Source organism: Mytilus galloprovincialis, chromosome 10, assembly GCF_965363235.1.
Source record: "Mytilus galloprovincialis chromosome 10, xbMytGall1.hap1.1, whole genome shotgun sequence".
Taxonomy (NCBI): Eukaryota; Metazoa; Mollusca; class Bivalvia; order Mytilida; family Mytilidae; genus Mytilus; species Mytilus galloprovincialis.
In genome coordinates, this window is record NC_134847.1 from 37,548,744 (window position 1) to 37,573,511 (window position 24,768).

The window sequence follows — 24,768 nt, forward strand, 5'->3', positions numbered from 1 at the left end:
ATGAAATGGAATGCTGCAACCTGGAACTAGTAGGATATAGGCCATCTACCTAGCATCATTTTACAACCCTAAAACATCTTTGCAGAGTGATACCAGCTATTTCATGTGACGTATGGGTAGAGCTGCAAATGTGAAAATCGTACATTATTACAACTGGAGATTCAAATATACCTGGACAAACTGAACGATCTTGAGCTAATTCGACAAGTTTATGAACCTTAAAGAGGATCAAACACTTTAGGCCTTATATTACAAATTATCCACGTTGCTTTAGGAGAACGGAAATAATGTCTGACTACGACAATGTTAATAGGAAAATAAACAAAATACCAGCAAAATAACAACAGAAAAATTATACCAAGAAAAATCATCCTTTTGGCAAAATGTAAAATACGACCTACATAATACATGACTTTTGTAACTGTTCACTAACCTATCAAAAGCCGAAACAATGTATGATGGCGATACCATTTTATATCACATTTGGAATCTGTATGGTACCTGCACATCGCTAGAAGATAGCATCATTAAAAATATAGTAACCAAGACTGCCCGACAAAAGATGGATGCCAATGGATAATAACAGAACCAAGAACGTTTATAATTAGACACGTTAGACATAAGGAAAAGCATATAACTAGAGGCTCTAAAGAGCCTGTGTCGCTCACCTTGGTCTTGTGCATATTAAACAATGGACACGGATAAATTCATGACATAACTGTGTTTTGGTGATAGTGATGTGTTTGTAGATCTTACTTTACTGAACATTCTTGTTGCTACAATTATCTCTATCTATAATGAACTTGGCCCAGTAATTACAGTGGAAAATATTTTCTAAAAATTAACAAAAATTTATGAAAAATGTTAAAAATTAACTATAAAGGGCAATAACTCCTTAAGGGGTCAATTGTCTATTTTGGTCATGCAAACTTATTTGTAGATCTTATTTTGCTGAACGTTATTGCTGTATACAGTTTATCCCTATCTATAATAATATTCAAGATAATAACAAAAAACGGCAAAATTTCCTTAAAACTACTAATTCAGGACAGTAACCTAACAACGGGTTATCCGATCCATGTGAAAACATCAGGGCAGATAGATCTTGACCTGATAAACAATTAAACCCTGTCAGATTTTCTCTTAATGCTTCGGTTTTTGAGTTATAAGCCAAAAACTGCATTTTACCCCTATGTTCTATTATTAGCCGTGGCAGCCATTTTGGTTGATTGGCCAGGTCACGCCACTCATTTTTTAAACAAGTTACCCCAATGATGACTGTGGCCAAGTTTAGTTTAATTTGGCCCAGTAGTTTCAGAGAAGAAGATTTTTGTAAACGATTACCAAGATTTACGAAAAAATGGTTAAAAATTGACTATCAAGGGCAATAACTCCTTCAGGGGTCAACTGACCATTTTGGTCATGCTGACTTATTTGTAAATCTTACTTTGCTGAACATTATTGCAGTTTACAGTTTATCTCTATCTATAATAATATTCAAGATAATAACCAAAAACAGCAAAATTTCCTTAAAATTACCCAATTCAGGGGCAGCAACCCAACAACAGGTTGTCCGATTCATCTGAAAATTACAGGACAGATAGATCTTCACCTGATAAACACTTTTACCGCTGTCAGATTTGCTCTAAATGCTTTGATTTTTGAGTTATAAGCCAAAAACTGCATTTTACCCCTATGTTCTATTTTTAGCCATGGCGGCCATCTTGGTTGGTTGGCCGGGTCACGCCACACATTTTTTAAACTAGATATCCCAAAGATGATTGTGGCCATGTTTGGATTAATTTGGCCCAGTAGTTTCAGAGGAGAAGATTTTTGTAAAAGATTACTAAGATTTAGGAAAAATGGTTAAAAATTGACTATAAAGGTCAATAACTCCTAAAGGGGTCAACTGACCATTTTGGTCATGTTGACTTATTTGTAAATCTTACTTTGCTGAACATTATTGCTGTTTACAGTTTATCTTTATCTATAATAATATTCAAGATAATAGCCAAAAACAGCAAAAATTACCTAAAATTACCAGTTCAGGGGCAGCAACCCAATAACGGGTTGTCGGATTCATCTGAAAATTTGAGGGCAGATAGATCTTGACCTGATAAACAATTTTACCCCCATGTCAGATTTGCTCTAAATGCTTTGGTTTTTGAGTTATAAGCCAAAAACTGCATTTTACCCCTATGTTCTATTTTTAGCTATGGCGGCCATCTTGGTTGGTTGGCCGGGTCACGCCACACATTTTTTAAACTAGATACCCCAATGATGATTGTGGCCAAGTTTGGTTTAATTTGGCGCAGTAGTTTCAGAGGAGAAGATTTTTGTAAAAGTTAACGACGACGGACGACGGACGACGGACGACAGACGACGGACGACAGACGACGGACGACAGACGACGGACGACGACGACGACGGACGACGGACGCCAAGTGATGGGAAAAGCTCACTTGGCCCTTCGGGCCAGGTGAGCTAAAAAGAAGAAGAAAATGTGGATATAAAAGAGATGCTAATTCATTTACGGAGCTATCGTCAGAGAGAAATAAGAAAGGCATATTGAAAGTACATTGAATCAGGTGCGTAGCTCCCTATACGCTAACACGCAGTTGCGTGCACATCGATTCGGCATGCAAAAAAAAAAATGGCAAAATAAAAATTCATAGATTGAATGTTAAAGGAAACACCTATGTTGTCACTTTTTTAATTGATAAAATATCATTAAATAACGGCATTTGGTTTCAAAATAAAAGTGTTATTGGAGATTATGACAAAATCGGAAAGTAACTTGTATCTTTTACAAGATTTGAATTTGTAATACTCAGACTAAGACATGTAGTTTTTGGAGCACATTTTACAGTGTACGGTTCATCAGTTTGGAATGAGGTGTACCAATCGGCATTAGAATTATCAGAACCCTTCGATATCGTTGAAAATATGCCGAGGCGATGTGGTCGACAGACTACCAGAGCCAATCACCCTGCAAACACGCCAAAACAGTATTGGAAAGTCTCATTGTTTTTTGCGTATGTTGAAAACAAATGTACGATCAACAATGAACGACGACAGTTACTAGCATTACTGCATATTCATCGGCAATTTTGAGTAAATTCTGTATCACAAATATGTGTTGTTTATGTATTACGTACTCTATTCAGAGGATATTTTAATAGTATCTACATATAGCTCCTCTTTTAACCGTCCTATGACCGAAAACTGGAAAAGAAAACATTTTTCTGCATAAAAGGGTCACAAAAATTTTCGCCTCGCTCCGCTCGGCGGTAGTTGCTTGCACATTGTTTCTTTCTAGCTACGCCCCTGTGAATACATAGTTACACCAAGTACTTGAAAAAGTGATTCGTAAAAAACGTACTGCATGAAACGACTTTGGACCTACATCAACATGACCAAGCATAAACGGTCAGATGGGAGTACCACCACCACCAGGATTAGTAAACGACGACACAACAGACAAACATTACAGAAGCTTACATCCTAAATGCACAGTTCCAAAAAGCATTTTCAAGTTTTATATATGTATTATGTTATTGAACTGAAAAAAGACGCGTACTTAAATGCGTTTTTTTAAGTGTACTGAATTGTTATTGCAGAAATAAAGTATTATAAGCATCAATATTGAAGCAATGTTCATTTCTATCCGCAAACTAACCTGTTTGTATTGACTGTTTCGTTAAAATTCGTAGACATCTGAATTGACTGTTCGTTGTCTACTTTATAAACAATGTCATTCCTCTCGTTATCCACCATATAATTTGTCTCATCCGCAATCTCATCCACATCCATATAAGACGAATCGTCGTCACTGTCGTTAAACGACAAAGATAAAGACATGATCGAATCTGCATCTAAAGTGCTTGGAGTCGACGCTCGACTGCTGTCACACTGCAATCGATTCTCAGAAACATCAGAATCGTCATTAAACGAATGATTTACTTCCACAGATGAATCTTCGATTATAGTCATTGCATCAGTAGCTGTTAATGTGTGGTGCATTTGGGATTCAGTTTTGTATAGTGTAGTATTATATAATTCCGTATCTTGATCAACAATCACATCTTCACCAGAAGAATTTCTGATATGACTAGAAAAACATCGGCTCATGGGTGATATAAATGGTAACTGTTCGGACGACTGCACAGGTGAAACTGTCGGCGAAAATATCACTTTCTGTTCAGCACAGGCTTCGCTGTGAGATGATATAGACATCGGGAACATTGTATAACTAATATTTTTCGTCGACCAAAACATAGATGCATCATCGGTCGAACTACTCTCTAAAGAAGAAAGTGGTGGAATGACGGATATTGCAGAATTCAATGTTTCTGGAGAAGGTATGCTTTCTTCTACACGTTCGGTCATTTTGTAATGTGAAGCAGGGAGAAATCTGAAAATTGAAAAAAATAAAGAATGCAAAAACTGTTTACTGCATGGTGATAGCAACAACATTAAGGGCAAAATCACCTTAATGGATACGTTTGACAATTTGGGTTATGTTAATAGTATATATCTGTAAATTTTGCTTTTCCTATCATGTTTTCTGCTAATGATTTCTCACTTTCTGTTCAGTTGTTTAAAATATTGGAGAATGGGTACTTAACATTGACATTTATAGTCCACAACTGCTGAAAGATATTAATAAATTCGAAAATTTGTAGAAGTGTTGAATTATTTGTAGACCTCATCTTGCTGTCTCTCTATATGTTATTGATTTTGAGATGCTAATAACATGAATAAGACAGAAACGAGTAAAGGTTTATCATTATTTAATGCAATAACTCATATAAGAAGCTATTACGAAATTGCTCTGATATCTCATGGTATATTTTTTTTTTTTTTTTTTAGATTTGCCGAGACACCATGACCTTGCACATCTATACTATTAAACTAGAAGACCTCATTTTGGGTGTCGCTTCTCTTCTTTCCACAATAAATTAATCATCATGCCTCTGTGTCCTATGGGTACAGTGCATAATCGTATATGTCATCCATTCATATGATTATTCAGATTGAGTTATTTTGGGTGAAAAACAAGAAAAAAGACGTCCGGATATGTTTCCGTCATTGGGGGAAATTTTAAGTCGGATTAGACTTCCGGTTTGCGTTTTTCTGTATACTTTGAACATACATTAATACTACGAATACAGTGTATTTTCTGTCTTATATCCGTCATTGGACGAAATTTAAGTCAGATTAGACCTCCGGTTTGCGTTTTTCTTTTTACTTTGAAACAAATACATATACTACGAATAAAGTGTATTTTCTGTCTGATATCATTTTCAAGTTTACTATCCACGGCAGTCACAGGGTTAATTTAATAGAGAGGGTCTGAATAATATATCAATTATTACACTGAGAATTGACTGTAAAAAGAAAATATACTTTCGGGACGTCTGGAATGGGTGTTTTTAAGATCGAAATTTCAGGATTGACCATTTCGGGATCCCGGATTTCTTTTTTCGAATTTCGGGATGTCGAGATATTTAATTTGTATAATAAATTCATAACCTCGGGATTTCATGTTTTCAAGACCGGGATATTGGGATCAGGGCCCCTACGCAGTGGCGGATCCAGAATTTTTCATACGAAGAGGCCCGTTGACTGCCTAAGAGGGGCCCGCTCCGGTCATGCTTCATTGATTCCCTATATAAGCAACCAATTATTTTTCAGAAAGGGGGGGGGGCGCCACTAAATCCGCCTCTGCCCCGACCCCCCCCCCCTTTAATGAATGTTCATAATATACAGATAAGCGCTAAAATTATTCATGTGTCATTAAAATTAATAGAGAACAAACAAAAAAAAAAGGATTTTTTTGTGGAAAAAGGAGGAACCGGGCTAGAAAAACAATTATTCTGTCCCAAATTACCTATGACTTTTGATACCTTTTCTGAAATACTCAAATCACTAAATGTTTTACAAAAAAAAAGAAGATGTGGTATGAATGCCAATGAGACAGTTCTCCACAAAAGACCAAAATGACACCGAAATTTAAAGGTCACCTAACGGCCTTCAACAATAAGCAAAAGTCGATACTGCATGGTCTGATATAAAAGGCCCCGAAATGACAATGTAAAACAATTCAAATGAGAAAACTAACAGCCTTATTTATGTACAAAAAATGAACGAAAAACAAATATCACTGAACCACTGAATTACAAGCTCCTGACTGGAATGTTCATAATACATGTACACTAAATGTATGTTCATAATGAAATAAATAGAAAACAAAAAATGTGAATTTTGGAAATAAAGGAGGAGGGTTAAAAAAAACATTTTCCTGTCCCCAAGTACCTATGACTTTTGATACTTTTCCTGAAATTCTCAAGTTATTAAATCTTTTACAAAATTCTTCCTACAACACTTTACATCCTTTCAAATACGCTCTAAATGCCCGCGATTTCGCGGGTGTGTTCTAGTGCCAATTTAATTCTGAACAATGGGAGATACCTCCAATTTTTTAAGATGACTTTAACTTTATTACTACCACTGGGTCGATGCCTCTGCTGGTGGACTATTAGTCCCCGAGGGTATCACCAGCCCAGTAGCCAGTACCGAAGTACTGGCATGAAAATACGGATTTTTTTGTGTTATTAAAATTTGCTGTTACAAAATGATAGAAATTATTATAAATTAAGGAATGTATCTCCCTCATGCAAAGCTCTGATTCCTTTCACGGATTTGGCTATACTTTTTGGACCTTTTGGATTATAGCTCTTCATCTTTTATAAAAGCTTTGGATTTCAAATATTTTGGCCACGAGCATCACTGAAGAGACATGTATTGTCGAAATGCGCATCTGGTGCAAGAAAATTGGTACCGTTAATTTTATTAACAATGACAGATATGAGATTCCTGCACTTTGCAAAAGTTATGTAATTTTCTTGACAGTTGTTACATCGTTTTATGACGTGACTGTCTGAGCATTTATTACATTGATTAATTTCTGAAAATGTTAATGGATAGGATGGATGGAATGTTAAGATCAATGCACTATATTTTGTGTATCAAATAGGTAGTGATATGATTTACTTATCAAGTCGGTAACATAGGGTTTTGATTGCCTTGCATGCAATCTGCACCCCAAAACAATTCCTCTGACATCAGTAAGATTTACAATTTCAGATACTAGTGTATTGCCTTATATATAGGCCTTACTTTGTTTTTCAGTTTCTCTATCGAGAACACGATGAAATGTCTCACCTGCTCTAATTATCATCTTGAATCTATATTGAAAGTCTGTGATATGTACAAGTATCATATACGCTTTACATCATGAATTATCCATCTAAATGAGGTCAAGGTCAGATAGAACCTGCCAGACAGACATGGACACCTAAAAGTCATGCCACACACCAAATGTAGTTAGGCCTGTTGCTCATAGATCTGAGAAACAGACCTCATTACGAAAAATAAAGGCAACAGTAGTATACCGCTGTTCAAAACTCATAAATCCAGGGACAAAAAACAAAATCGGGGTAACAAACTAAAACCGAGGGAAACGCATTAAATATAAGAGGAGAACAACGACATAACACCGAAACGTAACACACACAGAAACGGACCAAGCATCAGACAAAACACCACGAGAATAACAAATATAACATGAAAACCAAATACATGAATTTGGGATAGACAAGTACCGTGCCACGTCTGATCTCAATATCTCAAAAATAAGAGAAAACACAAACGACTCAACGTTAAAATGCAACACACACACAGAAACGAACAATAATATAACAATGGCCATCTTCCTGACTTGGTACAGGACACTTTTAAAGGGGAATAAAAGTGGTGGGTTGAACCACAAAAATTAGGTCAAGGTCAAATTTACTCTACCATACATGTACACCATGCAAAACTGAGCTGTCTTATTGTTTATAGTATCTGATATTATACAAACATAAACATGAAAACTTAACATTGACCTATACCACGGAAATGATGTCAAGGTCAGATGAACTTAAACACACAAACACATACACTTAACAATCATTCTATAAACCAAATACCTATTTCGTAGCATGCGTGTAATCGGCCTAACTCCGAAAACTTAACATTACCCACTTAACCATGGATATTGGGTGAAGGTCGGATGAACCTAGTAAGAAACACATATTAATTATATAACGTTGACACAAATTGCTAATTATTTATTATTATTATTACAATTTTTCTATAGCGCTAAATCTAAAACAATATTACTCAAAGCGCTTTACATCACATGTTAAACGAAATATACACACAGACAGTGATAAAAATATAAAACATGAACCCACAAAATAAATATTTAAGTGTTAAAACTTTTCTAGATAAAAGGATTAATAATGTGGAATTTTTTTTCAAAAAAGTGGAATATATATATCAATGAATCAAAATAAAAAAACGAGTAAAAAATTATACTGAATAAAATTGGTAAAACAAATAGCCAAAAAAGTTTAAAATAAGATTGCTATTACAAATTATCAAATATAAGTTAAAAATTTGAAAACGTATTCAAAAGATGAAAAAGGAATATTACCATGTAAAAATATAATTACTGAAATGAAAAATATGTGTGCTACTAAAAAAAAAAAAAAAAAAAAAAAAAAAAAAAAACATACAATTTACATATTATAAATAAAACATATCTCCAGTTAAAAGAAAGGTTCGATAAATCAAAAGCAGGCTAACGTCTATGGCACAATGTATCACAGAAACGAATTTAAGGGATAAAAATGCTTGTCGAAAAAAGTGAGTTTTTAAGTTCTTTTTGAATACAGGCACCGACTTTGCATTTTGAAGTTTTTTTGGTAATGCATTCCAAAGGATGGCCGCTACTTGATCAAATCTTCTATTGCCGTAGGTTTTGGTTCGCACAATAGGAGTTACGAGTGTTAAGTTGTTTTCAGACCTTAATGGTCTTGATGGCCTGTATAAATTTACAAGTTCACTAAGATATAATGGCGCTTCATGTTTCACGGACTTGAATACATATAATAATATTTTGTATTGCACCCTGTATTGCACAGGCAGCCAGTGAAGAGACTCAAGTGTCGAAGTAATGTGCAGTGGCGGATCCAGAGGGGGGGTTCCGGGGGTCCGCACCCCCCCCTTTATTTTGGCCGATCAATGCATTTGAATCGGGACATGTGTTTGCACCCCCCCTGCACCCCCCCTTTGCCCTGGGCTAGCACCCCCCCTTTCGAAAATTCCTGCATCCGCCACTGATGTGTTCGTATTTCTTTTTTCTTGTAACTACTCGCGCAGCAGTGTTCTGAACCCTTTGTAGTCTCTGAATCATGTAAGCTGGTAGTCCATAGAGTAAAGCGTTGCCATAATCCAATCGAGAAATGATTAACGAATTGACCAGAGTTTGTCATGCATCGTCGTTGATGTACGGACGTATGCGGCCTATATTTCGTATTTGATAAAAACATGATCTCGAAACTGAACTGACTTGTTGGTGCATTGACAGAGTCTTATCAAAATGAACGCCCAGATTTTTAATACACTCAGAACTTGTAATGATGTTTCCTTTAAAGGTGAGATTGCAATCCTTCAAATCTTTCACTCGGTTTTTCGGAGCAAATAGCATCAGTTCCGTTTTGTCCTCGTTTAGTTTAAGCATGTTCACACACATCCAGGAACTTATATCGGCCAAACAGTCCTCAATTCGATTCGATGTGTTTTCCAGTTATCAAGAGGTTCGAAAACTAAATAGATCTGCGTATCATCGGCGTAGCATTGATAAGACATGTTGTGACGTCTACAGATTTCGCCGATCGGCTTCGAAAATATAGTATATAGCTTTGGGCCAAGCACAGAGCCCTGCGGCACACCGCAATTAAGACGAAATTCGTTGGACTAATAGTATGCGAGAGAAAAAACTACAAGGAAAGCGTAACATTGATCAATTTACTATGAATATGAGGTCAGGGTCAGAGGAGCACTGGAAGATAAACATGTACATCAGTTCATAATTCCATTTAACAAAATATATTTGACATGTATTATTTATATTATTATACCTTACATATATTTTAAACAATTCTATTGGGTAAAACGTTATCACGTGACATGGAATAATTCAGTTGTTTTTTCATTCAATTGCAAGGAAGGACGAATAACCCTAAAAATTTCCACCAGCGGTGCATAACCCTATTATTCACCGGCGAATAACCTTATGAGTGGCAGCGTTTACGTTGCCATGGTTACACTGGAAGCCCACCTAGAGACGAGGAAAAAAGGCATTGGACATGAATAGAGTGCCAGCAGCTGATGGTATCTCAGGCGCGGATCCAGAGGGGGGTTCCGGGGGTTGGAACCCCCCCTTTTTTTGGACGATCAATGCATTTGAATGGGGACATGTAATTGGAACCACCCTTTGTCCTGGGTTAGGAACCCCCCCCCCCCCCCCCCCGTTTTAAAATGGCTGGATCCGCCCCTGTATCTCTTATGAAGTAACGGTCCTTTTCAGGGCCATCAATATTTTACAACAAGATTCTACCTTTGTTGTACAGGGGCGTAGCTAGAAAGAAACAATGTGCAAGCAACTACCGCCGAGCGGAGCGAGGCGAAAATTTTTGTGACCCTTTTATGCAGAAAAATGTTTTCTTTTCCAGTTTTCGGTCATAGGACGGTTAAAAGAGGAGCTATATGTAGATACTATTAAAATATCCTCTGAATAGAGTACGTAATACATAAACAACACATATTTGTGATACAGAATTTACTCAAAATTGCCGATGAATATGCAGTAATGCTAGTAACTGTCGTCGTTCATTGTTGATCGTACATTTGTTTTCAACATACGCAAAAAACAATGAGACTTTCCAATACTGTTTTGGCGTGTTTGCAGGGTGATTGGCTCTGGTAGTCTGTCGACCACATCGCCTCGGCATATTTTCAACGATATCGAAGGGTTCTGATAATTCTAATGCCGATTGGTACACCTCATTCCAAACTGATGAACCGTACACTGTAAAATGTGCTCCAAAAACTACATGTCTTAGTCTGAGTATTACAAATTCAAATCTTGTAAAAGATACAAGTTACTTTCCGATTTTGTCATAATCTCCAATAACACTTTTATTTTGAAACCAAATGCCGTTATTTAATGATATTTTATCAATTAAAAAAGTGACAACATAGGTGTTTCCTTTAACATTCAATCTATGAATTTTTATTTTGCCATTTTTTTTTTGCATGCCGAATCGATGTGCACGCAACTGCGTGTTAGCGTATAGGGAGCTACGCACCTGTTTGTACATTCAAGAAAGGAGTAGGTTCAGTAAGACCCCTTTTTGTCCCCAAAATATAGCAGTTTTACAAAATTGTGAAACTGTAATATTTTAGCTATTTATTGGAAAGTAGAATGCCTCTGCTACACAAATATGGGCTGTTTTTGACAATACAATGCACATATATCGGGTACTAACATCATTAAGTTATGCTAAATTACTGAAATCTTCACAATTTTAGCATTTTAGTTACATTTTAGATGGTTTCCGTCTTAAATGAAAGTGGTCGCATTCGTGTTCATTCATAATATTGAAATGTAAGTTGTATTTGATGATAATACATGTAATACTCTATAATACTAAAATTACGTGGTCCAATTTGTCAGCCGTCATCACGTAAAAACGACGAATCAAAGAATTCAACTTTATATATAACTAATATAGTACAAAGGTGTAGATTAAAAATTACACCACTCCAGGCCCTTTTGTTCTCCAAGTAATTAATATTGCCAATAATTAAGAAGTTCCGTGTCGAGTCCGATACCGATACCAATATTATAGTATATTCACCTGTTACCTATTACCTTATATGTATACGTTCCGCACCTGACAGGCGCACCACCAAACGGTGTATTTAGGATTATGCTATTTACACGGGTCATAATCACAGGGTTGACACTACTAAATTCCATCAATCATTGTCAAATTGTTACCTATTATAGTATTTTAATCAGTAAGACTTTCTAAGATAACAATACGAATACTAATCACAGGGTTGACACTACTAAATTCGATCAATCATTGTCAAATTGTTACCTATTGTAGTATTTTATAATCAGTAAGACTTTCTAAGATAACAATACGAATACTAAAAATCTGGACTAAAGATAAGGCGTATAGGTACAGTTTTCAATTTGTTAACAGGCATGACGCCGGGGCATGACGTAAAACAGCGAATCAAAGAATTCAACTTTATTTATAACTAATATACTCTAGGACAATAATGTTGCTTAAAAAATTCTCCATTCCAGGACCTTTTGTTTTCCAAATAATTAATATTACCAAATGGCAATAATTGATAAGTTCCAGTTCGCAAGGTCCAAACAGAAAGATTTGAAAGCAGAGAAAACTGTGTATCTTATAATCAGCATGACTTTATCAGATGACAATAATAATACTGAAATAAGGGTTGCGCATAGTTATATACTTTAATTCAGTCACGATCCCGCAATATCACGGGTGTGTTCTAGTAACATATATAAAGATTGAGGATGAACACAGATGCGGCCACTTTCATTTTTGACAAAAACCATCTGAAAAATTACGATTTTTTGCATATTTAATAGATTTTTCATATTCAAGCCTGAATCGGAGCGTTTTTAATTGCATATTTAATAGATTTTTCATATTTAAGCCCAATATGATCTGAAAGCGTTTATATATTTAGTATAGTTTTTTTTTGGCATGTGAGTTAACCAAGATAAGTTACAGATTAAGTTTAAGTTTTGTACCGCGAGGCTAATTTTTGCCGAAATTACAGGCTATATGGACTTTGATCAATTGTTGAAAATCATAGTTATACAGACTTTTTTTATAAACGCTTTCAGATATTGGGCTGATTTTTGGTATGTGAGTTACTCATGATGAGTAACAGATCAAGTTTAAGTTTTGTTCCGCTCTGGTAATTTTTGCCAAAATCAAGGGTTTACAACTTTGAAAATTGTGGAAATCACAGTTATATATACAGACTTTTTTTCTATACGCCTCCAGATTTTGAGCTGATTTTTGATACATGAGACTACCATCATGTTTGTGCCCACATGTGTTATTGAAATTGCAGATTTTTCAATTTTTTGAGACGGGGCCATTCGTGTCGCTTTGACACATCTAGTTTAACTAATAATATTGAGAATATTTATAGATTATCAACGTCATGGTCGTTGATCATCTCAACGAGATTGATTTTCTCCATTGAGCCGATACTTCGAAAGTGAGAAAAGCAATCGAGTTGACAACCATGAAAATCTGTTTATCGCTGTTTTACCTATGACGACGTTGTTAATAACATTGATAACGGGCACGTGCATCCTTAGTTTCTATCACACGACTCTGATGAGAAAGGAAATTATCGGTATTTATAATTTTACGAAATTTTCCTTTGATCTTGATGACTGATGATTTCCTTTCTCAGTGCAACGGAGTCGAGTGTTACGAAAAATTATGGCTAGAAACTTAGGGGGCACGTGGCGTTGCTAATGAAATTGACATCGTCGTCATATGTGAAATAGCGATAAACAGATTATCATTGGTCGTTTGTTTACATTTAGCCAAAATCTACATTACCCCTACGTTTTATTTTTAGCCATGGCGGTCATTTTGGTTGGTTGGCCGGGTCATTGGACACATTTTTAAAAACTAGATACCCCAATGATGACTGTGGCCAAGTTTGGTTAAATTTGGTCCAATAGTTTCAGAGGAGAAGATTTTTGTAAAAGTTAACGACAGATGATGGGTGCAAAGTGATGAGAAAAGCATATTTGGCCCTTTTGGGCCCGGTGAGCTGAAAATAAATTCCGTGAGCTTGAGATATATAAGCCCCTAAAAATTTGGCAGGAAATGTTTTGCTTTAGATTTTTCATACAATTACAATTAACACCTTTTACCTTTCAGAAAGTATGAAAAAATAACAAGGTTTTAATAAGATTTTCAAAGAAGGCATCTTAAAACTATATGTAATAAACATATGAAAAGAAAAGTAGGGGTTATTTGGCAATTTTTTTTAAAGGCACTACATGGATAAAATCAGAGGATTTCGAACGTCTGGCAAAAATCCCAAAACAAGAGGAGCGAACAGACCTCACGACACCTGACTCAGATAAAGAAACAAAAACAGAAAACAAAAACAAAAACGCAGTCCAAATGACCAGAGACTTGGTACAGGCAACACATTTTGCTGGGTTCATATCGGTTTTCTTTAATTTCTGTTTACTGTGTGTATCTTTATTCAGTTATATTTAGTGTCTTTTTATTAGTTCCCACATAAAAGAATGAAACGGTCGACTATGACATACTAAGACCATTAAAACCCTTCAAAAAATTTGAGAATGCAAAAATTGTTTAAAATTTTTTTATAATATCCTTTCTTTGCATACATATGCTATTTTAATTGGGAATTATCTATACCATATACATGTCCTCCGATCGCGAAATGAATCAAACTGTCATATATGATTTATAACATTCTAAAACGTATATTAATTAGAATTACATCAGTCCAAGATTAGCAATAAACACAAACTCATAAAAAGAACCATCGTTATGAGAGTGGATTCCATTCACATTCATAATCTAATTTACAATCGAAATGACAAGCGAAGTTTGTCGAAAACGACATGTGACCCCGACATAATTTATGAATAGATAAATATAATTATCGCTATTTTGTGCATTTTTCCTTTGATCTTTTTTTTGTAATAATTTTCATATCATGCTTCTCGCTTGAGATGGAATAATTATCGCTAGAAACTAAGGAGGCCACGTGGCGTTGCTAACGAAATTGACATGAAATTGACAACGTCGTCATAGGTAAAATAGCGATAAACAGATAATCATTAGTCATCTCACTGTACCAGCTCAAGCGAGAAAATCAATCTCGTTGAGATGATCAACGATAATCTATAAACATATAAAATTAATCCACATAGCAAATTTTATTTTGAAGATATCTCTGTTTTTAATTTCATAGCATCATGAACATAGATAAATACCATAATAAACACCATGGTTTCCCAGTAGGACACTTTTGTTTTTTGTGGGTCGAAACAGTCGACAAATTCCTTTGGCTTGTTGTGCTTTAGTTAAAAGTTTTTTCAGTTGTCATTGTTTTCAATAATAAACATGACAGCTTATTGAATTTCGAGATACACGTAGTTCGACTCAAACGAACACCGGAAGTTCGACAATCTAAGGGACACAACTCTTGCTTAGCTTGGTAAAGCTAAAATAAATCCGGGTGAATATGGCAAGGGGATCGATATTCTAGTATCAGATCGATGTATTTGTATGTCACAGTCTTTTATTATTATAATGACATTATTTTTACTCATTCAATTGTTTCAATTAAAAAAAAATCCTATGGCTTTTCCAAGAGTGTAAATTCCAATCGATAGTTTCGTTATTCAGGTCGGTTATAGCTGACAAAATTGTTTATTCTCGGATACAAAAGATTTAAGAAAATTTTGATTTCTATTCATTTTGTTTTATCTCACTCTTTCTTTTCAAAAGAAAATATAACAAGATCAAAGACGCCGTTTGAGTAGTTTTTAGGTGATCATCAACGGAAGCAATAATCCTCACTTTATACACACCCAAGCTCATTAGTGTAAATCACAAATTAATTGTTTTGTAAACATTTTAAATACTTTTTCATGAACATTAACAATGTATCACTCATTATTTATCAAAATTCTATAAAAGATAATCTTAGGTAAACACTCATGGAAATAGCATGTCATAAATCAATACAGTGGTCAATGACCGGAAATTTAATTACACGTGTATTGTCAGATTAACTCTTCAATCCATTTAAATCCCGGAGGTCATGTTTTGACATATGTGTATTAGTTCGAGATAAAAAAAATGAATTTTGAATGCTTTTGTTAACCTTGGGACCGTAGATTTAGTTCGACTCAACCGAAATTTCGACTCATCCAATTTCGACTCATCAGGAGTCGAATTACATACTTTTGTATGGAATAAAGTTCGGGACCACGTGAAAACTTCGACTCATCCGAAATTTCGAGTCAACCGAGTTCGAGACAACGAGAGTTAACTGTATAAGGTTATGCCATGCATATGGACCAACATCGCATACATATATACTTTTGCCGTTGTGACTTCATGCAGTTGGTGAATGAATGATCTGAGCGAATTGAAAAGAATGACCCGACTGAAAAATTAAAAGTAACGTCCAACAATCCACCAAACCTTTCGTTGACAGTCTAAAAGTCAATTTCAATCAAGTTTCACCCTCAGAAGTTTTGACAGAACTGAACCGAAACTCACTGCTTCATTTATACTACTACATAATTACTTATAATCATTCAATATTCCATTTTTGTAAATGATTACGTCAAAAACGTTTTCTTTTATATGTCAATTATTAGTTTCAACTCAACTATAAAATTCGTAGCTAATAACTTTCAATCTGCAATAGGTTTTATATTTCAAAATATTTTTTGTGACCTTAAAGTTTAAATCGAAGCGGGAGGTTAATACGTAGCAATTGACATGACTAGAAGATGCCCGCGAAATCGCGGTACATAATGGGCAAGTGTTAAAACAAAGTTTTTAAATCTCGCGGGGATAAGCTTCCACGGAGCATGCGCGAAAGCATGTAAGACACGGATCAATAACGTTCTCCGAATTGGGTTATTTTCTCCAAAAAAAACCCTGCTTTCTGTAGAAAAACGATTGTTTCAAATACAAATTTAGGAAGTACAAAACACAACAGTTATACGTCATATTACAAATATTTCTGTATGGTTTCAGAGGAAATGCGGGTCAATGCCTTTAGCAATAAATAGATTGTATTGTCAATTTAAACAAACATATGTATCACGGCACCTGTATTGCTCGGTTTTTGGTTTTTAAGTGTGTGTTTTATAGACTTATTTTGTTCATGTTTGTTGGTTTTTTTTGTCTTTTTTGGCCGGGGTATTGTCAGTCTTAACTGCATGAGTAGTTTTATTCTGAATGTCCATTTGATATATCCAATTTCGTCTTCCAGCATATGGTGTATACTGTGTCTCAATTGATACGTTACTCTAGAGCTAGCTCAAAGTACGTTGATTTAGTTGAACGAGGATTACTGCTTTCTCAAAATGTTTGATAAATATAAAAAAAGACTGGTGTACAAGAATTTTTTCATATAGTACCGGTTGTAAATTGAGAACATATAAACTTTTTAAACATACTTATAACACTGAGCAATATTTGCTACAGAAAATGCTACAGTGCCATCGTAGTGCTTTTTCAAAGTTTAGATGTGGTGTAGCACCATTAAAAATTGAGACTGGTCGATATGAAAGAAAAAATCTAGACGAAAGAGTCTGTTTTAACTGTAATATTTTAGACGATGAAAAACATGTACTTTTAAATTGTCCCTTGTATGAAGATCTAAGACATGCTCTTTTTATTGATATATTGTGTCATAATGATATGTTTTTAAACTTGTCTGATGAAGAAAAATTTATATATATGTTTAAAAATACCAATATTTGTGTAATATTGTTGCCAAAACCTGCAATAACATTTTAACAAGGAGAAACAGTATTTTATATCATTAACTACTGTATTTGTAGTATTTTATAAAATGAATAAGTATTATTTGTATTTTAATAGTCTCTCATAATTCTTTTAAGAATGGCACGTACATGTATTTAATTGTTTTAACTATGTTTACTGTATAATTAATTTTATAATTGTATCTTGTTTTAATCATGTTGTATGTGGTGAGACTTTAATAAACTATTGAATCTTGAATCTTGAATCTTTCTCAAAAGTTGATAAGACAGGGCTATGAATCATTCAAATTAAGGTAATCACTCAAGAAATTTTACGGTCGCCATCATGAGCTGATTGGCCATTATGACAAAAGTGTGTCAGAAATCATATCTGATATTCTTACTTATAGTCATAATAACATAATAAAACCTTCTATCATTACCGAACTGAACAAAGAGATAACACGACGGGTGTCGTATACGGTGCAGGAAATGCTTACCCTTCCGGAGCACCTGATTTCACTCCCGGTTTTTAGTGGAGTTCGTGTTGTTTCTTATTTATTATTTATAACTGTTGATGTAAATGTCCTTTGATTTTGTGAGTCTTTGTTTACTCCTTGGTTTTGATTGCTATTGTCTTCATTTAAACAAGAGCCATCGCCCTTTCGAAACCTGCCTGAGCCTTTATATGATTTTCGCAGAATATTCAATAAAATTCTGATTGAAATTATAATTTGTTTCTTCCCTGTATTAACATGCCTTGGTATAAATCGCGTTATTAAAGTTATTTCTCAAATTATCATTTCTTTCTGTACAATCCTTTTAAATTACAGGAGAATATTAGAACTAATAATTATAAATATATATATTCATATATATAATTTTTTTTAAAACGTGATTAAAATCATTTTATCTAGCTTAACTTTGAGTTATTGTAATTGTTAACAGGGGTTATTTCCCTTTCTAAACACTAATTTACATGCAACCACATTATATAGATGATATTTATTTATACTGGCAAGTTTTGTGTGTAATAAACATTTAACCAAAACAAGCATTTAATTATATTTTGAATATTTAAATGATCTTTATCATAGCCCATCCCATTATTCATTTAAAAGTGTAAAAATAGCATGCATGTTTCAAAACGAGGGCAGTTCCGGTTAATTGTTTACATGAGTTAAAAAACGAAGGTATTTCGCGTATTTTAAACTTACCTGTTCATGCTGTTGTTGAAAAATCTTTACTGTTTGGAAAATTGAATATACAAACGTCTACGGCAATGCAACCTCAATTAAAAGCACAAAACATCACATTAGAACAACGTGCTATATTAAATTGACCACAATGCATCTACTTCCTCTTCTATTGGATGTTTTCCCTATTTGCAGGTTCACCGCATTACAAAAAATATATGCGCTTACTTTTGAAATAATTTAATTTACCTTGCTAATGTAGTTATAAATGATGATTAAATATAATAAAATTAGAGAGAACACGAATTTACACTGTACACATCCGCCTGACAAGAAATTTTAAATAAAAGATTTACTTTAATTTCAAAATGAATAAAACTCATTAACAAGACTTTGGTTTGTTAAACATGTTAAACATGTTTATCTATATATTGGTAAAAAAAAATCACTTATCATAGTAAAAGTATTCATGACTTTCAAGTCTTATATATCAAGTAATTAAGAACCCTCGTATGCTCGTATTCCATTGAATTAAAAAAAAAAAATTAAACGGTAACGTATCAAATTTAGATTCAGATTTAAAAATCTCAGGAGTTTGTACGATTTTGAGACATAAGATTTAACCATGTTAACATTAAGAAATCTACAAGATTTGAAAATTGTAAATCAAAAATTTCTGGAACTGCGGATGTTTTGCGGTTTGTGCATGCTTTGACTGTTGGCATGTTTGCCTGAAAGTTTTTTTTCCACAGTATTATATTATGCATTTATAAACCGGGTAAAGTTTAAGAGGCTAATTTACATAGCAAATATAAAATAACGATTATACTGAAGTGTTGATCCTATATTCATGAAAAATAATAGACACAAAAACTGCTAAAACATCAATGGTATATTACTTAACTTCACAAACAAATGACGATGGTCTTGAAGTATAGATTATGGGTATACTGACGGTGTTTGTCATCTTAATATCTAAACGTGTTATAGTATTCTTTTCTTTTTCTTTATGAATATTACTTTTACTGTTTCAGTAGTCTGTTTAATTTTGGCCGGGTGGTATTCATTTGACGTGGCTCTGTACATAAACATCCCGCCATGTGTTATTGTTCTATGATAATTTTTGTATTCTTATTTGCTTTTTGTGTTTGTTACATATGCCGTTGCTCTGTACTTATACATCCCGTTATATTATGACATGGTAAATGTTTGATAAGATTTTGATTTTGTTTTTGAGTGATTAAGATAATAACACAATATTGACCCCTATTTTTGACATTTGTACCTATTGTGTCTGTTTGTTTTGTTCACACATCGTTGTCAATATAATTGAATTTGATGCGACTGTCATGCAAGTGAGAGGTTCGGCTAGCTATAAAACCAGATTTGATACACCATTTTTCTATCTACATAAGAAAATACCTGTACCAAGTCAGGAATATGAAAGTTGTTGTCCATTCGATTGATGTGTTTGAGCTTTTGATTTTTCCATTTAATTGGTTATAGGGACTTCCGTTTCCTCAAATTTCAGTACTTTTGTGATAATACTTTTGTCAAAGGCAATGATCTTTGGAAAAGTAACCAATGACGACGAAAACAAAAATAATAATTGGTGAAATCTGAGACAACCATATAAGCATGTGATATGAACTCCAGCAAAAAATTTGAACTTGAGAGCTCTTGAAGTTCAACAGTTCTTGTTCCACTACGGACATGCTTGCTGAAATGAAGTTAATGAGTCATCATACTAATGTGGAGAAGATCATATTTTGTAAAAAAAAAATCATCGCAGATACCAGGATAAATTTTGTATTAATGCCAGACGCGCGTTTCAGTCGTCTACAAATAACTCATCAGTGACGCTCGAATCCAAAAAAATTGAAGAGACCAAAAAAAAAAGTACGAAGTTGAAGAGATTACCACAATTTTGACAAAAAATACTATAAAGAGCAATAACTCCTTGAAAAGCCAATTGACAATTTTGGTTAAATTTATTTATTTGTTGATCTTACTTTGCTGAACATAATTGCTGTTTACCTTTTATCTCTATCTTTAAAAATATTTAAGTAATTACCAAAGTTTCAGAGATATAAACCAATAAAATGCTTCACTGAGCGCATATATGCCCGCATAGCTCAAACCCTGAATAGTTGGGGCCAAAAAGGACACAATATTCGCGCTAGATAGGATTGTACCTGTAGGCAGAAACTCGGTTGAAATAGAACTAAAGAATCGAAGCTCTTTGTTAGAGAAGGCGATAGTATATATAGTAACAAAAAAATAAAAGTTGATAGAAACAAATAAAATGAATTCATCTATTGCATAATTAAGCAGAACAATTAGTTATCAAGTCGAAGACATGAGTGTCTATTCAGTTGGATCTAAAAAAAAATGCATAACCTCCGATTTTATTTTTTTTACCACGGACGAAGAACATATCAGTCTATTTAATCCTTAATTTTCGTTTCTGCCCTTTCATTATGTGACTCAAGAAAAAATTCCAAAACATGGGTCTTAAACAATTGCATTAAAAATAGAAAAAAATCGAGTGCACCTTTTATGTAAGGACGTGTTCGTGTTGCATATTTGCCTCGAAAACTACAGGCACTTGTCGAAAAAATTCCTATAAACCCTAATATGATCTAATATAACACTATATAAGGAAAAAAATTATGGGACAAGTGCCTGTGGCTTACATCAATAGATATAAACAATTCACCAACGGTTCATGAGAACTGCTGAATTAGGCATTTTTAGTTGTTCGAAAACTGGAAAATCCACATTTTTAATAGCTCGGAAACGAAAAATCTAAAATTTATAAAAATCGAAAGGGAGCTCATGTCAATAGATAACCGGGTGCTCCTCAGGGCGCAGCTTTATACGACCGCAGAGGTCGAACCCTGAACAGTTGGGGCAAGTATGGACACAACATTCAAGCTTGATACAGGGTCAGCTCTGAATTTTGATTGTAATTAAATAGTTGACACAGAATGAATGTGGTCTGATGAACTTTAAAAAATGTTTTAGCTTTTCAGCAATTCATTATGCTGTTGAATTTTAATTCCCTAAAAAAAATATTTGAATAATTTTTTTTTTAATTTTCAGAAATGTGAAAAATTGTACCCCCCCCCCCCCATTTTTTTTCACCTCCCCATTCCCGTATTCCAGAAAAAATCTCAATTCAAATTTCTAATGGAGTTTGCAGCAATAACTACTCATTAATTTAAATACATCATAAAATATTAAAATATAAAATGTTATACAGTCATGGTTAAAATTAATATTAATTAATAGTAACTTCTAAAAACAAATCACCGCTAATCATCTCAAGACAATTATCATTTTTTAATACAAAATTTTCAAGCAGTGTAAGGGAGGAAATCAAACAAATACATGTATGTATAACAGTATTCTTTAAATGGAATTGGATTACCTCCCCTACACTTCTTTTAAAACCCTTGTTACTCCCCCTTTTTTTTGGCCCCTATTTGCTTATAATGATTTGAGCCATAACCCCCCATAACCATCCCTTTGTAGTATGAAAACTTGTATTATAATTTCAGAGAGATTTATACACTTAAACACAAGTTATTGACTGGAAACTACAAAAATGCTTATTTGGGCCCCATTTTGGCTACCAACTTATTGAAACCCCCTTGGAGCAAGAACCCCAATACTCAATTCCAGCCTTTCCTTTGTAGTAAGAAACCTTGTAGTATAATTTCAGAGAGATCCATACACTTAACCACAAGTTATTGTCTGTAAACTAGACAAGAGTGCACACGCTGAAATGTCTCGCCTTCTATACTAATCATTGATATTATGTTGATAGTCCTAAGTATAAAGCTAAGCTTTAATACAACTGTCACATAAACTTAACATTAACCAAGATAACTAAACAAAGACCAATGAACCTTGAAAATGAGGTCAAGGTCAGATGAACCATGCCAGGCAGACATGTACAGCTAACAATGCTTCTATACAACATATATAGTTGACCTATTACTTATAATTAAGAAAAATAGACCAAAACACAAAAACTTAACACTGTGCAATGAACCGTGAAAATGAGGTCACGGTCAAATAAAACCTGCGCGACTGACATAAAGATCATAAAATATTTCCATACACCAAATATAGATGGCCTATGGCATATAGTATTAGATAAAAAGACCAAAACTCGAAAACTTAACTTTGACCACTGAACCATGAAAATGAGGTCAAGGTCACATGACATCTGCCCGCTAGATAGGTACACCTTACAATCATTCCATACAACAAATATAGTAGACCTATTGCATATAGTATGAGAAAAACAGACCAAAACACAAAAATTTAACTATAACCACTGAACCATGAAAATGAGGTCAAGGTCAGATGACACCTGCCAGTTGGACATGTACACCTTACAGTCCTTCCATACACCGAATATACTAGCCCTATTGCTTGTAGTATCTGAGATATGGACTTGACCACCAAAACTTAACCTTGTTCACTGATCCATGAAATGAGGTCGAGGTCAAGTGAAAACTGTCTGACAGACACGAGGACCTTTCAAGGTACGCACATATCAAATATAGTTATCATATTACTTATAATAAGAGAGAATTCAACATTACAAAAAATCTGAACTTTTTTTTCAAGTGGTCACTGAACTATGAAAATGAGGTCAAGGACATTGGACATGTGACTGACGGAAACTTCGTAACATGAGGCATCTATATACAAAGTATGAAGCATCCAGGTCTTCCACCTTCTAAAATATAAAGCTTTTAAGAAGTTAGCTAACACCACCGCCGCCGCCGGATCACTATCCCTATGTCAAGCTTTCTGCAACAAAAGTTGCAGGCTCGACAAAAAATGCTCCTTGTTGGCCCTTTATTCCTACATGTTCGGGGAAATGAACCCCAAACTCAATCTCTGCCCTTCCTTTGTTATATGAAACCTTGTGGTACAATGTCAAGAGAGATTCATACAGTTACACACAAGTTATTGTCCTGAAACTAGAAAATGCGTGATTTTGACCCTTAATTCCTAGACTGTGTGCCCCTTAACCCTTAAAATAAATCCCAACCTTCTACTAATGGTATTAAACATTGTGGTAGACCGTACAATTTCAGAGCAATTGAAATACTTATACACAACTTATTGTCCTGAAACTAGATAAATGCTTGTTTAGGGCCCATTTGGGCCCCTAATTTCTAAACCTTTGAGACCATAACCCCCAAAATCAATCCCAACCTTCCTTTTGTGGTTATAAACATTATGTTAAATTTTATTGATATCTATTTTATACTTATACTAAAGTTATTATCCGGAAACATCTGTCTTCGGACGAACTCAATCTAATTAAAAACCGATCTCTCATCGCTCCTGTTTCTGATATGTCGCATGGGAGATCTAACGAAACCCGCTTTGAGGTCACATGCGAGTGACCTCGTAGGTGTGTCTTTTTCGACCAATGAAATTGAGTCTTCCACGATCTTGGAAGTTTAACGTAAGGCAAAGGGATGTAACTCATTTTATTTACTACGAAATCGTCAGTCATAATAATTCATAAACTTTTTTGATTGGCTTATTAATAGGTCGTCAACTCATTTGCATATCTTTATAAATTCATGACTTTTAGTTCACTCACATGTGACCTCAAAGCCGGTTTCGTTAGATCTCCCACGCGACATATCAGAAACAGGAGCGATGAGAGATCGGTTTTTAATTAGATTGGGACGAACTGACAACGTGATACCAATATACGATCAAATTTTTTTTAATTTTAATTTATTTTTATTTTGCGGTCGTATCAAAACAATTGACCAAAGTTTGTTGCAAATTGTCCGAAAACTGGGGAAAAAAACATTTCTCAGAAACGTAAAATCCAAAATTTATGAAAAACGAAAGGGAGCTTTTGTCAATAGATATATACAATTCACCAACATTTTATGTAAATTGGGTAAAGCGTTTTTAATTAATGTCCGACCTGTTGACGACGGACGAAAAATGACAGACAGACGGTCAACGGTATGCCATAATACGTCCCGCAAA

General features: G+C 34.4%; 1 protein-coding gene across 1 annotated transcript in view; it reads right to left on the reverse strand.

Moving 5' to 3' along the window:
* The window catches only part of LOC143047494 (alpha-mannosidase 2C1-like), an 86,827-nt gene extending 67,967 nt beyond the window's left edge, over positions 1 to 18,860 (reverse strand). Inside the window, exons 1-2 of the mRNA XM_076220552.1 lie at positions 18,748 to 18,860; positions 3,680 to 4,414 (exon numbers count right to left, since the gene is read on the reverse strand). The gene's annotated coding sequence lies outside the window, so the exon portion shown is untranslated. The remainder of the gene's footprint in view (positions 1 to 3,679; positions 4,415 to 18,747) is intronic.
* Between the last annotated feature and the right edge of the window lie 5,908 nt (positions 18,861 to 24,768).